Source organism: Sinocyclocheilus anshuiensis, unplaced genomic scaffold (genome assembly GCF_001515605.1).
Source record: "Sinocyclocheilus anshuiensis isolate Anshui unplaced genomic scaffold, SAMN03320099.WGS_v1.1 scaffold1201, whole genome shotgun sequence".
In the NCBI taxonomy this organism is placed as follows: domain Eukaryota; kingdom Metazoa; phylum Chordata; class Actinopteri; order Cypriniformes; family Cyprinidae; genus Sinocyclocheilus; species Sinocyclocheilus anshuiensis.
Window position 1 is genome coordinate 92,494 of NW_015549617.1, and position 13,486 is coordinate 105,979.

Sequence of the window (13,486 nt, forward strand, 5' to 3'; positions counted from 1 at the left end):
GCTGTCCCAGTGCGTTGTGATTGGCGAACAGCTTAGACGGTGTTTCTGCCACGCCCCTTGCTCCGTCTTTCAACAAAAGCTTTTTGGCAAAACCGGCACCGTCCTCCCTCATGTTGTGGAAGCTGTCTTCAGTAAAATGCGCAGCACACAATAGCAAATTGGGGTTATAATGCTCAGGAACAGAGTTAAAAATAAATTGCAACCACTGTTTCCTGACATCAGACGCTTTCGGAAGCCCAAACAAAGATGTTTGGGCATTGGGGTGAAAAAAAACAGCATTTCTTAAGGTGGTCGCACACCGGATGGATGCGACCGCCTTTAGACATGCCGGAAACTTGACGCTACAGCAGCTCTTCTTCTTTTTCGTTATGCACTAACTCTGCAGCAGCACTTCTTCTTCTTCGTCATCTCGTCTGATGCACTCACTCAACCATGCGCTCTAACCACGACCTCGCCCCTCACCACCCCCCAACCATTCGAATTTCCGTAGGTGGGCATTATTTTAATGATATTCTAATGGAACGCGTTGTGATATCACAAAACCCGGAAAACAAACGTTGTAGTTCTTGAAAAGGGATTTAAAAAAAACGAAATATCTCCCTTTGGAGTGGACTTTGAGATTTGTAAAGGGCTATTTTTTGTATTTATACTGACAGATCAAGAGGCACTGATCTGCACACCTGCTTCTTAGAGCAAGGAGAAAGAGGGGAGTTCAGTGGGTACTCATACATCATTATGTCATCAAACAGGGTTGTCCAGTAAGCCTGTGAGATTGAGCTTGCTGTGTTGTCATGTCCAGAGCTGTGCCAGAAATCTCTGTGGTTCCTACTGACCCTTTGACCTAAACTGTATTTTCTCTCTCTCTTTTTTTTTTTTTTGTAGCCTCTACAATATGATGTTATACTCACTTCTGACTTTTTCTAAGAGGGCTTTTATGTTAGTTTTTAACTGTATCTGCTTGTGTCTGAATGAATCCCGATCCACAACTTTTCCCTGAACCCCAGAGTGTTGATCTACAGTAGTTTCTAAAGAGCTCCCTTGGGGGATCTTTTGTGTCTGCTTAACAGATGTTAAATACTTGGAATTACTTCTGTCATATCAGAGTGAGCAAAGTGCTGTCAGCGGAAGACGGGAAGCATTTGGAAAGTGTGATGATTGTAGAGACCTAGAGCTCACACCGGCCTCCCACAAGTCATTTGCAGCAGGTGAGATGACTGTAGCAGGGCAGCACGCTGACAGATGGGTTGCTGAACCCCTGGAGAACAGGTGGGACTGTTTAATTGGGACTCTCCAGCTCACAGGCTACAAAACAGCCAAATTTCATAGACCCTGGCGCTGCAGCTGTGGTCCAGAGATGCTAGGGAGCTTGCCAGTGGTCTGGTGCAAGAGCAAAGACGAGAACTGTCATTGTGGTCTCTTGAGGCTCAAGTATGTAGGTGTCATTTAAAAAAAGAAGCTTTCAGTCCTCATTATCCATCCTCGTTTTTGTTTTCTGGTACCAGTAAGCAGTTGGTTTTTATGTGTGTAAAATTCAGCAGGGCGATGATGCAATCTTATGACAATGCTTACCCAAAAAAAACATTGTGCAAGGGTTCACACCTGTTCCCTTTGTGTACAGCTCGCTGCGGTTCAACAATGTGTTAAAGGTGCTGAATACACATACATAGTTTATCTTATGTCTCATTATGTCCACACTCAAGCAAGCTGAAGGTCTCCTCTGTATGGTTTGCGTTAATTGCAAAAAAAAACATTAAGTGAAATCTGCAGGTGTATACAGTAATTTTTCCTCACATTCTTCTCAGTGTGGTGGCTGACTTGGTAGCACAATAATTTATTTGACATATACATTACATTCATGTTTTATGTTTGGGTCAGTACGATTTTTTAATGCTTTAAAAAAGTATCTAATGCTCACCAAGGCTACATTAATTTGATAAAAAATACAGTAAACATTAATATTGTATGAAATAACTACGAACTGCTATGATTTACTTGCAACTACTGTGTTTAGCCTCTGCATGGCACTTACAGTATTGAAGTGGTCTGACTCTGTAATGGTTTACTTCCATCAATAAAGCTTTTAATATCGAGCAATAAAGGCTGCTAAGCAACTTTTTTCGCTGTTTACATTTACCATTTGCCTTTGTCCTTGATTAACTGAAAGTTCTAAGGAAAAGAAATAGGCTAGTAGCCTATTTTATTGAGCCTCCAAGTGAATGCGGTTTAGAGTTTTAGATTCTTTAGATTTACTGTCAATTTACTACAGCCATAGTTTTGTGTATTTTTTAACCTGTGGCCAGTAATAATAATAATAATAATAATAATATTAAAACTAACAATTATTATTATTTTTATTGTTGTTATCTCCTGAGTGCTTCCAAGTCACATGGACCGGATCTGCTACAGATTCTTAAATTAATTCAGTGTATTCATTCTGAGCAGGAAAACTTTTTTTTTTAATGGTTAAATTAAATTGTATTAATCAAAAAGCATGTCTAATTAATTAAAATCATGAAACTTAAACAATTTAACATCAATTTATTAAAAGTTTAACCAATATTACATGTTTAGGACCCTATGAAATGTTTTCTTTTTCCAACCTTATGTTTTATTGTTACCAAATTCTGTTTTAGCATGTCTGCTTATTTGAAAGCATAAAAACAAGTTTAATTTATTCTTACAATAGCCTTATGATTTTTTGCTCAGAAAATCTGTGTTGTGTATTTGCATTTTTTAAGGCAAAAAAACATTCATTTAATATATCTTTTAAGTAATGAAAATTAAACCAATTAAATTTTTTGGAATATATAGGTAATTTAATATTACAATTAAAACATTGAAGAAATATTGTATGATTATTCCTTAAAAATACGGTTTTAATAATTTTAGTAGTAGTAGTAGCAGCCTATTACGTACATTCTACTGAACAATAGTAATATATTTCTGCTCAATGCCTTCAAGTTAAACCGAACTTTTATTTCGAGGGGTTGCCGTGAATATTTATGTCCTCATTTAGTGAGACGGCAGAAGTTAAAATCACCGCAAGCGTCACGCGCGCTTCAGTACGAGTGGTAAACAAAACCGCACGTCTGCGCCATTCATTGACACGGAGACACGCATAATTCATATTTAACTATGAATCGTTTTGCGGCTTAATATTTACAAATACTAGTGGGAGTGTGCTCACGTGTGTGTGTGTGTGTGTGTGTGTGTGTGTGTGTGCGTGCACGCATCGGGCGGAACTCCGCTGTGCGCGACCATCACGTAGAGACCGAAATGACATGCCGTCGTGTAAATAAGATAAAAAAAAACATAAGGCTGTTTAGTTTGCTTAATAAAAGATCAAGGTAATAGACCTGTTCTATCAGAAAGGTAACTTTAAATGACTTCTGATGTGATCTGGCGCTATAGAGAAAATATAATTAAATAAAATTAACTTGACCTTCAAGGGGGGTGGGGGGTGCCGTTGGGGGCCGGAAACACTGAATACAGACTGTCAGGGTTTCAAAGATCATAAGAAAGACTAACTGAATGATGGAATAGGTACCTGCCAATCTACAGTAATGATCTGCTGAATATAAAATGCATAATGAAATCTGTGATCTCTGAACCAGTCTTACTTTGCGTAAGTACATTTTAGACTTATTATAGGTCAGAAGAAGACGGCATATTGATTTTCCCCTTCTACTAAGGAATTGAACATATTGGAGCAAGTTAATGAAAGATTTTCCCCTAAAGCATAACAGAAAAGCTCATAAAAACACGTTTATTATTTGGTTTATGCACGGTTAACCCATAATGTTGCTTGCTGTAATGTGCTTTTTTTAAATCCTGCAGTGCACCGTATCATGTAAAAATACACAATGGGGATAATTAACTCAAACCAAACCTTTTGTTTCTGTTTTTCCACATTTATATTCTACACATTTCTCACTTCATCAATAATAGCTAAAGGTGAGAGTGGAAATGAGTGGCCGCCCTGCTCTTTCCTCTGACCCAGTGATGTCCCAGAGCAGCCGTGTTATGAGGCCTGCTCCTCGGGTTTCTCCGCAGGCTAATGATACAGAGGTTCTGGATCTGTGTTTGTGTGTGTGTTAGAGAGAGAGAGAGAAAGAAGAAGCTCAGCTTGTCAGTGTAAATGGCACCTTATATGTTGAGTGATGGAAATGCACTGACATTCATTATTCTCTCTCGCTCACAGCTACGGATTTTCCATTCTTAAGTCAATACCTACAGGACGCTGGGCTGGTGTAAAGAAATGGCATGGCTTCTACTGTGACGATTTTTTTAAAGGGGTAATTCACCCAAATATATATGGGGCTACTCATCCTTATGTCAGTACAACTGCATATGATTTTAAAGAAAACTCAAACACACTACACTTTGCATCTGCGCATGCTTATTTATAATGCTCTTCTAATTCATTTATCATTATTTGATTCTAGAGGTCTGCACGGGCTTTAAACTGAAGCCCGAACCCGGTCTGTACCCGAGATCGTCTGACCTGACCCAACCTGAGCGGCACAGTTAAATTTAGAGCCTGAACCCAACCCGACATCTTTTTTTTTTTTCCCCCACAACGAATAGCCAATAAAAATAAAAAAAAACATGTAAAGAAACAGATTTATTAAGGCTCGGGCAGTTAACAAAGCAAAAGAAAAAAAACACTTACCAGTTATGAAAGTTTATGAACATCAGGTGCAGCGGTGACATAAATTCTGCCGAGTTTTTGAATGGTTGTATACGACAAGACGATAATTCTTCCATCGTGCAAATTATGGTCATTTTCGTCAGTTAAGGCTCATTAGCATTCCGCCTGCTTTAAATCAGACACAGAGATGCAGTGCGGTAAGATCGCATTTATTTGAATTAATTAATTATATAAATTATTTGAATTAGCGAGAGAGAGAGAGGGATGAAAGTTGTGTGTGTGAACCTGCATTTGCGCGTCTCTCTCTACAAGCAATGAGGCTTAGTTCCTTCAAAAACAGCGATTTTACCCCCTCATTGCAAAGAAATATAACGCTGCGAGTCAGTAGCCTGTCGAAGCTATTTTACTAATAAAAGTGTCCGTGCTGTGTGTGCGCTGGTCGATCTCTGATATCTGTGTGCAATAATGTGTGTCCGTGCATCTATGAAAGCAGCGTAGACTACTGCATATAGTTTTAGTTTAGCTACAAACCCGAGCCCGACCCGAACCCGAAGCTATTCATTGAACATTAACCCGAACCCGACCCGAAACACGAAAGTATTTGATTCATTTTGAATATCCCTTTAATTGAGCATGGAAAACAGTATATATCGGAATAAAAGCTTATTTCAAATGAATCTTTTTCTTATAGGGATGCAAAGACTACTATGAATGGAGGAAGTGCTGTCTGTCAGCAATGTGGCTGTTTCTAATCTTGGCGGTGTCTCAGTCTGTCCTCTCTAATCAGGTTTTCTTCAGCGACCAATATGTGTGAAAAGGTGTGTGTATGTGTGTCAGAGAAAGAGTGAAAGCGAGACAGGAAAGAGAGATAAAGACATTTAGAGAAAAAGACAGACAGAGCAGTTTTTTAGCTTGGACTAATAGGTTTGGCAGATGTTTTTGTGGAAAGGAAAAGGGATGTGTTGTTTGGTTGAGTTTGGCCTTTTCCCAGATGGCACACTTGATGTGCACTTACAGTCTTCAGGACTTGTAATGGTTGCCTCATGCCCATGACGTTCTGAAGACAATGAGTCATTCTAGGTTTCAGAAGGGTGCTCATGATTGCACACTTTTGCCGAGAACACACTGGTACTGGTTCCACGGTAGATGGCTAAATCTGACTGTGGAGTAAACATTATCCATTATCTGTTAATTAGTTTTAAGATGTTTTCTTTGTACAAGTTTTTGTTGCTTGCATTTTTGTTCCGTCAACATCCATTGTAAAGAATGAATAAAAAGTAACAGTACAAAGTTATGTGACATATTAACATTGCAGTAAATTGAATAATTAATATGAATTAAACTAAGCTGTACTAAAATATTTTTATTATTTATAGTTTAATTCAGACTAATTGTGCAAAAATTACTGAAAAGTTAATATCTAGCTGCATTTAATTAAAAAAATCATAAACTTTAGACATTAACATTGTGGGTTAATACGTTTATTAAATTTATTAAATTAATATATTATTTGTGGTAGCATATGTGTGGAAGCCCTGAACTGTTGTAACACCTTCATCCCAGAACAATAATGGCTCTTATTGTCATGTCTGGTTTTCTGTCATCTTGAAAAGCTCATATCAAGACTCATCAGACCTGCTGGTAATAATAAAATATATATTGTTATTAATGTTATTAATTTGTTTTATTTTTTTATTTTTTTTTGTAGAAATGCAATCCAAAAATATGGTGATAGCAGTTTTTCTTTCAATAATCCACATATTAATACTCCATGTGTCATGGGAAACCCTGTGTGTTTAATGTATCTGAGATAGTGCTGGGCGGTATGACCAAACATTTATATCACGGTATTTTTCAAAATTATACCGGTTTCATGGCACATGACGGTATTTTCTTTTCATGCATGACTGGGTGTTAACCATATTTTCTACTGATTGAGAGAGGAAATACTGCAGTATATTGACTTAGAATGCCCTATTTTACTGTCATGATGAGTGAATATTGTCAAAAAATAACACACTATATAGTGACTAAACACGTCCCCTTTCAATACATGTTAACCAGGAGTCACTCTCATTTATAATCGTGGCATCGTCTGATAAAATCAACATGCATCTACACTAAAGACTATGCGACACTATAAGGCACTATGCGGTTGTTTTGGCTATAAAACGCTGTTTTGTACTCATTTATTGACGAGTCGGCTGCGGTGCGGCCAACTGAATGCGCTGCTTCTCTGCCGCTCACTGCACAGAACAGACGCCGAGAGAGGTGACACTTCTCCGGGAAAGTCAGACCTCGCGTTCGCGGGACAGCACTGGCGAAATCTTCCAACTGAACCATAGCTAAGGTTTATCCAAAAAAGTCGCTAGATTTGTCAGAATGAATATTCTATAGCGGAAAAAAGCCGCTAAAAGGGTCTGAAAGTTGCTAAATCTAGTGCTAAATCTAGTTCTATTAGTTCTACAGCTTCAGTTTCGGAACTTTCACGCTTAGTAACACATACAGCTGTTCCCTCACCACAGTGAAAAGGGACCCCTTTCAAACAGTGTCGCGTTCCGAACATTGTTTAAGCGACATACACCGGTATTGCGGTATTTTAAAAATTCATATCATAACAAAAATAAACACCGGTATTCGGTATGAACCGGTATACCGCCCAGCACTAATCTGAGATGGGGTGACCCTTAGGCAACTACTTTTTGTCCCCTTTCAAACGCACTTAAATCACAAGCTCTGCCTATAATTGCATGGAATGCTACATGTCATGGCTTTTAGAGTGCTTATAGCAGGATAACGGAAAGGATGGGGTGTAAATCCATTATGGGCTAGCTATCTCTATATTTGGCATATAAGCGTGCTTTTCAGTGTTTCCAGTGCTGAAGGGCACATTTAAAGAAGTCAGCATTTTCTGTGAGTGGAACAGCTTAGACAAAAGGGAGATGAGAGCAGGGGATAATGGTATGTTGTTTATGGTAACTGCTGACCACAGATTGTGTTTGTTTTTCCCTCCTGTTTACTATGAAAGCTTCAAATTCAAAGAGTTTAGGATTAATTAATTCCCCCCAGACAGGATTGGTCCGAGAGAAATGAAGAGAAAAGAAACTGAGAGAATTATAGTTTCCTCTAAATATTTATTAACAAATTAAATGTATTTATTTAATAAAAAAAAAAAAAATAGCGCTTGAATGTTTTAATTTGTATTTGTATTTTTTTTGAAGTTGCATATATTTAAGAAATTTTTTTTTTCCTTTTTTTCTGGAGCGGGTCACCACATGGGCGATGACATTAAGATCACATGACCTGCCAGTACTAACAGTTGATAATGGCTGCCAACTTTTCTTTACTGTGGCATCAGTAAATAAAAACTGTTGTTTGATGCTACCTTATAATTCCAAGACCACTGTCATATTTGTGCTTCGTTAAAAAAAAAGTTTTTAAATAACTCCTTAAATCATACTTGCCGGTGTAATGTTTGAGGATCACTCTTGTGCATTTATTATTATCTAGTTTAATAAGTGTTTTTATTTAGTGTAACTTTAATAACTTGAATTTAGTGTAAACTTAAATAGTTTCTTGTGCGCCTCAGTGAATCAGTCTTTCTAAATGAGCAGAGGGCCGTTGTCCTGCTCTGTTAGGACCACACGCCATTAAAGTTCAAACTTCTCTGAAGTCATTGTCATTTCAGACTCACTGTCTTGTTATACCACCCCCCTCTAGTTAAAATATCTGCTTTTACCCTTCAGGCTGACAGTTTAGACTCTGTCTTTAGGTATAATGAGAGTGTTGCAGACTGAGTCAGGAGCAGGATGGTCAATTCTCCATCTGGCCATTGTTAAATGTCATTCATTGTGCCATAACAATGTGAGGAGCATAGACAGGCACTAAATGTCGTGTTTTCACCATGGCTTTAGGAGCTCTTTCCTTAACATCTTCTGACAGAAACCAAAAAGGGTACCAAACCAAAATTCTCGTTATTTTGTTGTGTTCAAGCAATGTCGCGATATATGGTACATATCTGGGTGATGTAAAGTCAGTGCTTGAGTTTATAGAATCTTGGCAATAAAATGTGGGTTTCTGTCATATAATATCTGGGATTATAGCATTTTTAAAAAACATATCTAAATACAAAAACGCTTTTTTTTTTTTTTTTCAAATAATCTAGAAAAAACTGTATCTTGATTTCCACAGAAATATTAAGGAGCACAACTGTTTTTGTCATGTATCTTGAGCACCAAATTAACATATTAGACTGATTTCTGAAAGATCATGTGACACTTAAAGGGAAAGTTAACCCAAAAATTCTGTCATTAATTACTCACCCTCATGTCGTTCCAAACCCGTAAGACCTTCGTTCATCTTCGGAACACAAATTAAGATTTTTTGATGAAATCCGAGAGCTTTCTGACCCTCCATAGACAGCAAGGGTCCTACCATGTTCAAGGCCCAGAAAGGTACCTAGAACATTCACAAAATAGTCCATGTGACATCAGTGGTTCAACCGTAATTTTATGAAGCTTCAAGAATACTTTTTGTGCGCAAAATAAAACAAAAATAACAACTTTATTCAACAATTATTCTCCCCCGAGTTACCATCTGCCGTCATTATCAAGAATACTACAACGCATGCGTGTGGTGCTGCTGATATAGAACACACATGCACTGCGGCTTGTTTACTAGCAGAGGAATGTATGTGCATGCGTCATGGTCTTCTCGATGGTTGGACCCTTGCTGTCTATGGGAGGGTCAGAAAGATCTCGGATTTCATAAAAAATACCATAATTTGTGTTCCGAAGATGAACGAAGGTCTTACGGGTTTGGAATGACATGAGGGTGAGTAATTAATGACAGAATTTTCTTTTTTGGGTGAACTATCCCTTTAAGACTGGAGTATATGTTAATATAATATAAAATTGTATTATTTTAAATTGTATTATTATTTAACAATATTGTTTTTACTGTATTTTTTATCAAATAAATGCATTCTACTGTCTAATTTATCCAATAATTAAAAACTATTTCACAGATTGCAATATTTTGGTTGCAGGAATTTTGAGATTTGCCAAATACTATGTTTAACAGTGTCATTAAATTACCAGTGTCTTAAAAGATCAACTTGGAGATGGGGAAATGACCATCCACATTTAAATATCCACTGCAGATGTATTGCGCATCCCTAGATTTTAGGCAACTGTATAGTAAAGGTCAGGATTAGGAGTGGGATTACTGTGATATCTGACCGTGTGCTGTAGTTATACTCTGAAGGCATTGTGGATCTTTAAGGATGCCCTGCTATATCTGTAGTTTGTGCTGTAGAATTACCTCTGAGCTATTAAAACCCCAGTCCAAAATCAGCTATGCAGCTAGTAATTGATTTTCCAGATCAATACTGTCTAGCCCAGTGCAGCGATATTTAAACAAACACTCAATGATAGTGGGAGACTTGATCTTTTTGAACATCAAAAAGATGTTTTTTTTTTTTATATTTAAACTGTGCATGCAATAACAAGCTGTTATACTATCATAATTCATTGTAAATCCTGACCTAGGGATCATTAGTAGACACTGTTGCTTATTAAGCATTTATTATTTTGAGGACTGCGTGCTAAGGCATTTTTGGCATGCAGAGCGGATTTTGGACTGCTCACCCTTTCCTGCTCTCTGCCTGCAGCTCAGCTGACAACACACTTTCTTCATCCATCAGAGAAACCTGCACATCCATGTGAGACTTTGCAGAATTAACACCTTATCACAGGGACGCGGGAAGTAGGGGTGCTGAGGGGGCTGCAGCACCCCCTGTTTTCACATGGTTGCAAATGCAACGCCAAGTTTGCTCATTTAAATTTATTCAGTTTTAGCATTTAATAATTTATTTGTAATGTTTATCTTTGTAAACCTGATTAATTTACTCGTGATGTTTTCTATATGGGATGATTAGCCTAATCCTCATGAACACGTGACGCTGGCGCGTGGTATCAGACATGAACTATACAGAATGCGAACAAGATTAACTTTAATACAAGGAGATAATGGCGCAAAAGCAAATTTCAGATTTTTTTTGAATGCCCTTCCAAGCAAAAACTTTACAAAATCGGCATCCACAACACCAGCACGAGCACCGACGTAAGTGAACCAGCTCCAGCACGAGCACGGAGACCAACAACGGAACCAGACACAGCACGAGCACGGAGACAAGTAAGCCTAGCGAACCCTGCCCAACCCCCGAGATTGATCAGCTACTATCGATAATTTCAAAAATGTGATATGCAGTCAAATTTTTCAGTGTATGCCACTTAAACGAGTGTTCATATCGACGCGCTTGTAGTGCTTTGTGGAGTTGTCAAATGAGGTGACGGACACACACAGCACCCCCAACCGAAAACATCTTCCCGCGCCTCTGCCTTATCACTCTCTCCTTACCTGTCAGTTTTCTTTGCATCTCTTCCTGCTGCTTTGTTCTTTTTGTATTTTCTTGTTTTATAGTTTTAGTTTCAATAGCATGGCCAGTCAGTGAAAGTATATTAATATATATCATATTGGTGCATTATATATATATAAAAATAATTGTATAAAAATTTGTTGTTGAAAATGATGAGTTTCTTTGTTCCTTGTGGTTTGGAGAAAAGCAGCTCGGACATTCTGCTTAACATTTTACTTTGTGTTCCACTGAAGAAATTAAGTCATACAGGTTTGCGGTTACATGAGGGTGATAAAATGACCGAATTTTCAAAATTGCATCTTTTGTTGAGCATGTATTCTTGCATATCTGCCAGAGGTTTTTCCAGTGAATGTCATATACAGGCTCCCTCACTCTTTATTCCCTCATCTCTCCCACCAGCCTTAATTAGCAGTAATCATTTCTCATACTTCTTGCCTTGTAAAAACTGCCAGCTGCCAATTATCAGTGATTATTCTCATTTAGTTGGGGGAAGGGGACATGGTGTCAAAAGTTGCGCTCACAAGGTTTCACAAGGTTCCTTCACAGTGTTCACTGCTCTCTGTATGTGGAGCAGGATATTTCTGTAGAAGTTCACTGTATAAAATGTATCATTAGGAATGGACTGTCATATCAACAGACAGTAGATTCAGGGTTTTGGGTATCGTAAAATATTGTAATTTATAGTTATTTGCACTATATTTAGTGATTAAGTGCACAGTGACTGGTGTGTAAATTTGCCTCTCCACTTGTGCAGTGATATATCAATATACATTGTAGAGATGAACTGATTGCAATTTTCATTGGCTGATTCTGATTTTTTTTGTAAGTGTGACCTGTCGATACCGATTTTTGGCAATTTCAGTTTTCTGATTGACAGCTCTACAAACAAAAATCTACTTTTTTCAATGCAAAAAAATATTTACATAATAAAAAAATAATTAAACATTACAATTCCCCCAATCTGGACTAAGTTACAGATGTTCTTTCACTAACTCTCAAAATAAAGTGCTCTGTGACTGGAAAGAGATAGAAATAACAATTAAATGAAAATGAGTTGCTGTATATAACGAAACCGATGTCATTTCCCACTGTTTATAAATGGTAATGTTTCCCTAACCTTATTAAATGTCATCTTTCACATCAAATTCTTACATTGTTTCAGTTAATTCAGAATAATAAAAAACTGTAGAGTTGTTACAATTTAGGGTAAATGTTAAGCTCACCAAAATCTACATTGAGACATTTTTAGTGCACAAGATAATCTCTCACACAATAATATTTAATTTTATTTGAAATGACAAAAGCATTTCAATTAAGATATACATAATTAAATTATCAGTGCAAAAAGTCTGGATGCGCTTAATGGGTACATTTTTGTACCCTTTAAGCACACCCCTGTTCCCAATAAGCTCACATCGCGTTTTATTTAAAAAAAATCCTATTTATTAACAATTTTTAAAGAATAATTGAAAAATGTTTTATTTGAAGGTACAAAAAAGTCAATCACAAAAAAAAAATACAAATAAAAAATAAAACAGAACAAAAATCAAGCAACGAGGCATTCAATTTTGATCGGTTATATTTTCATAATTAAGTGTCATTCAAACATTGCAACAACTAGACTTGTCCACGTTCAGCTAAGTAACACATTCAAAATGTGTAAATGATCACTTGGAAAAGGTCAACATTAGCTTGAAAAACTACCACTGTTCTTGGAGTCTGAATTTCACCCATTTATATACTTTGTAGATTACATGTTAAAAGGGACTGTCTTGCAGCTGATGCAGAAATGAAACCAACTGCTAGCCATCTGTATGATGAAACAACATTATTTCTGATAACAGTGCCATTTTCAAGAAAGTCTCTGAGAAAATGATGTCCAGCTGTGTCAGTATACCTTTCTGGATACTCTCATCTATTGTGGTTAGACATCATATTCCACAAGGTTAAATGTGCTTTGAGGGAAAAATTTGTTGCAGTGTTGACTTACAGTTCTGCGGTAAAATGTCAGTCGATGAGCGGTGGCAGGTGGACTGGGATATGAAGTGAAAGATGCATTAAGTTTGGGCTGGATCATATGAGATTGCTCACTCTGCCATTTTAGCAACTGATGCACAGCAGATATGTCAGAGTTTCGGTATCACATGTCTACTCTGTCATGACTAGGGTTGGGTACCGAAACCCGGTACCAATATGGCACCGGTACCTATGTAACCGGTATGTACTAGAATCGAATTCGAACGCAGATTTCGGTGCCTCATTTCGTGCCATGCCTGAGCGATCAATTGAAATATTTGTCCTCTGGTTCTCCGAAACGGACGTAAGAAACATCGTCGCAGCACCGCACGAGAAAAATAATTTCCCGACTGAGAAAATGCACGTGAACTCAAGTCGGA

At 37.5% G+C, this 13,486-nt stretch overlaps 1 protein-coding gene across 3 annotated transcripts in view; it reads left to right on the top strand.

Moving 5' to 3' along the window:
* LOC107659286 (netrin receptor UNC5D-like) overlaps positions 1–13,486 on the top strand; it is a 175,369-nt gene that overhangs the window by 57,330 nt on the left and 104,553 nt on the right. The gene's annotated exons all lie outside the window — the stretch shown is intronic.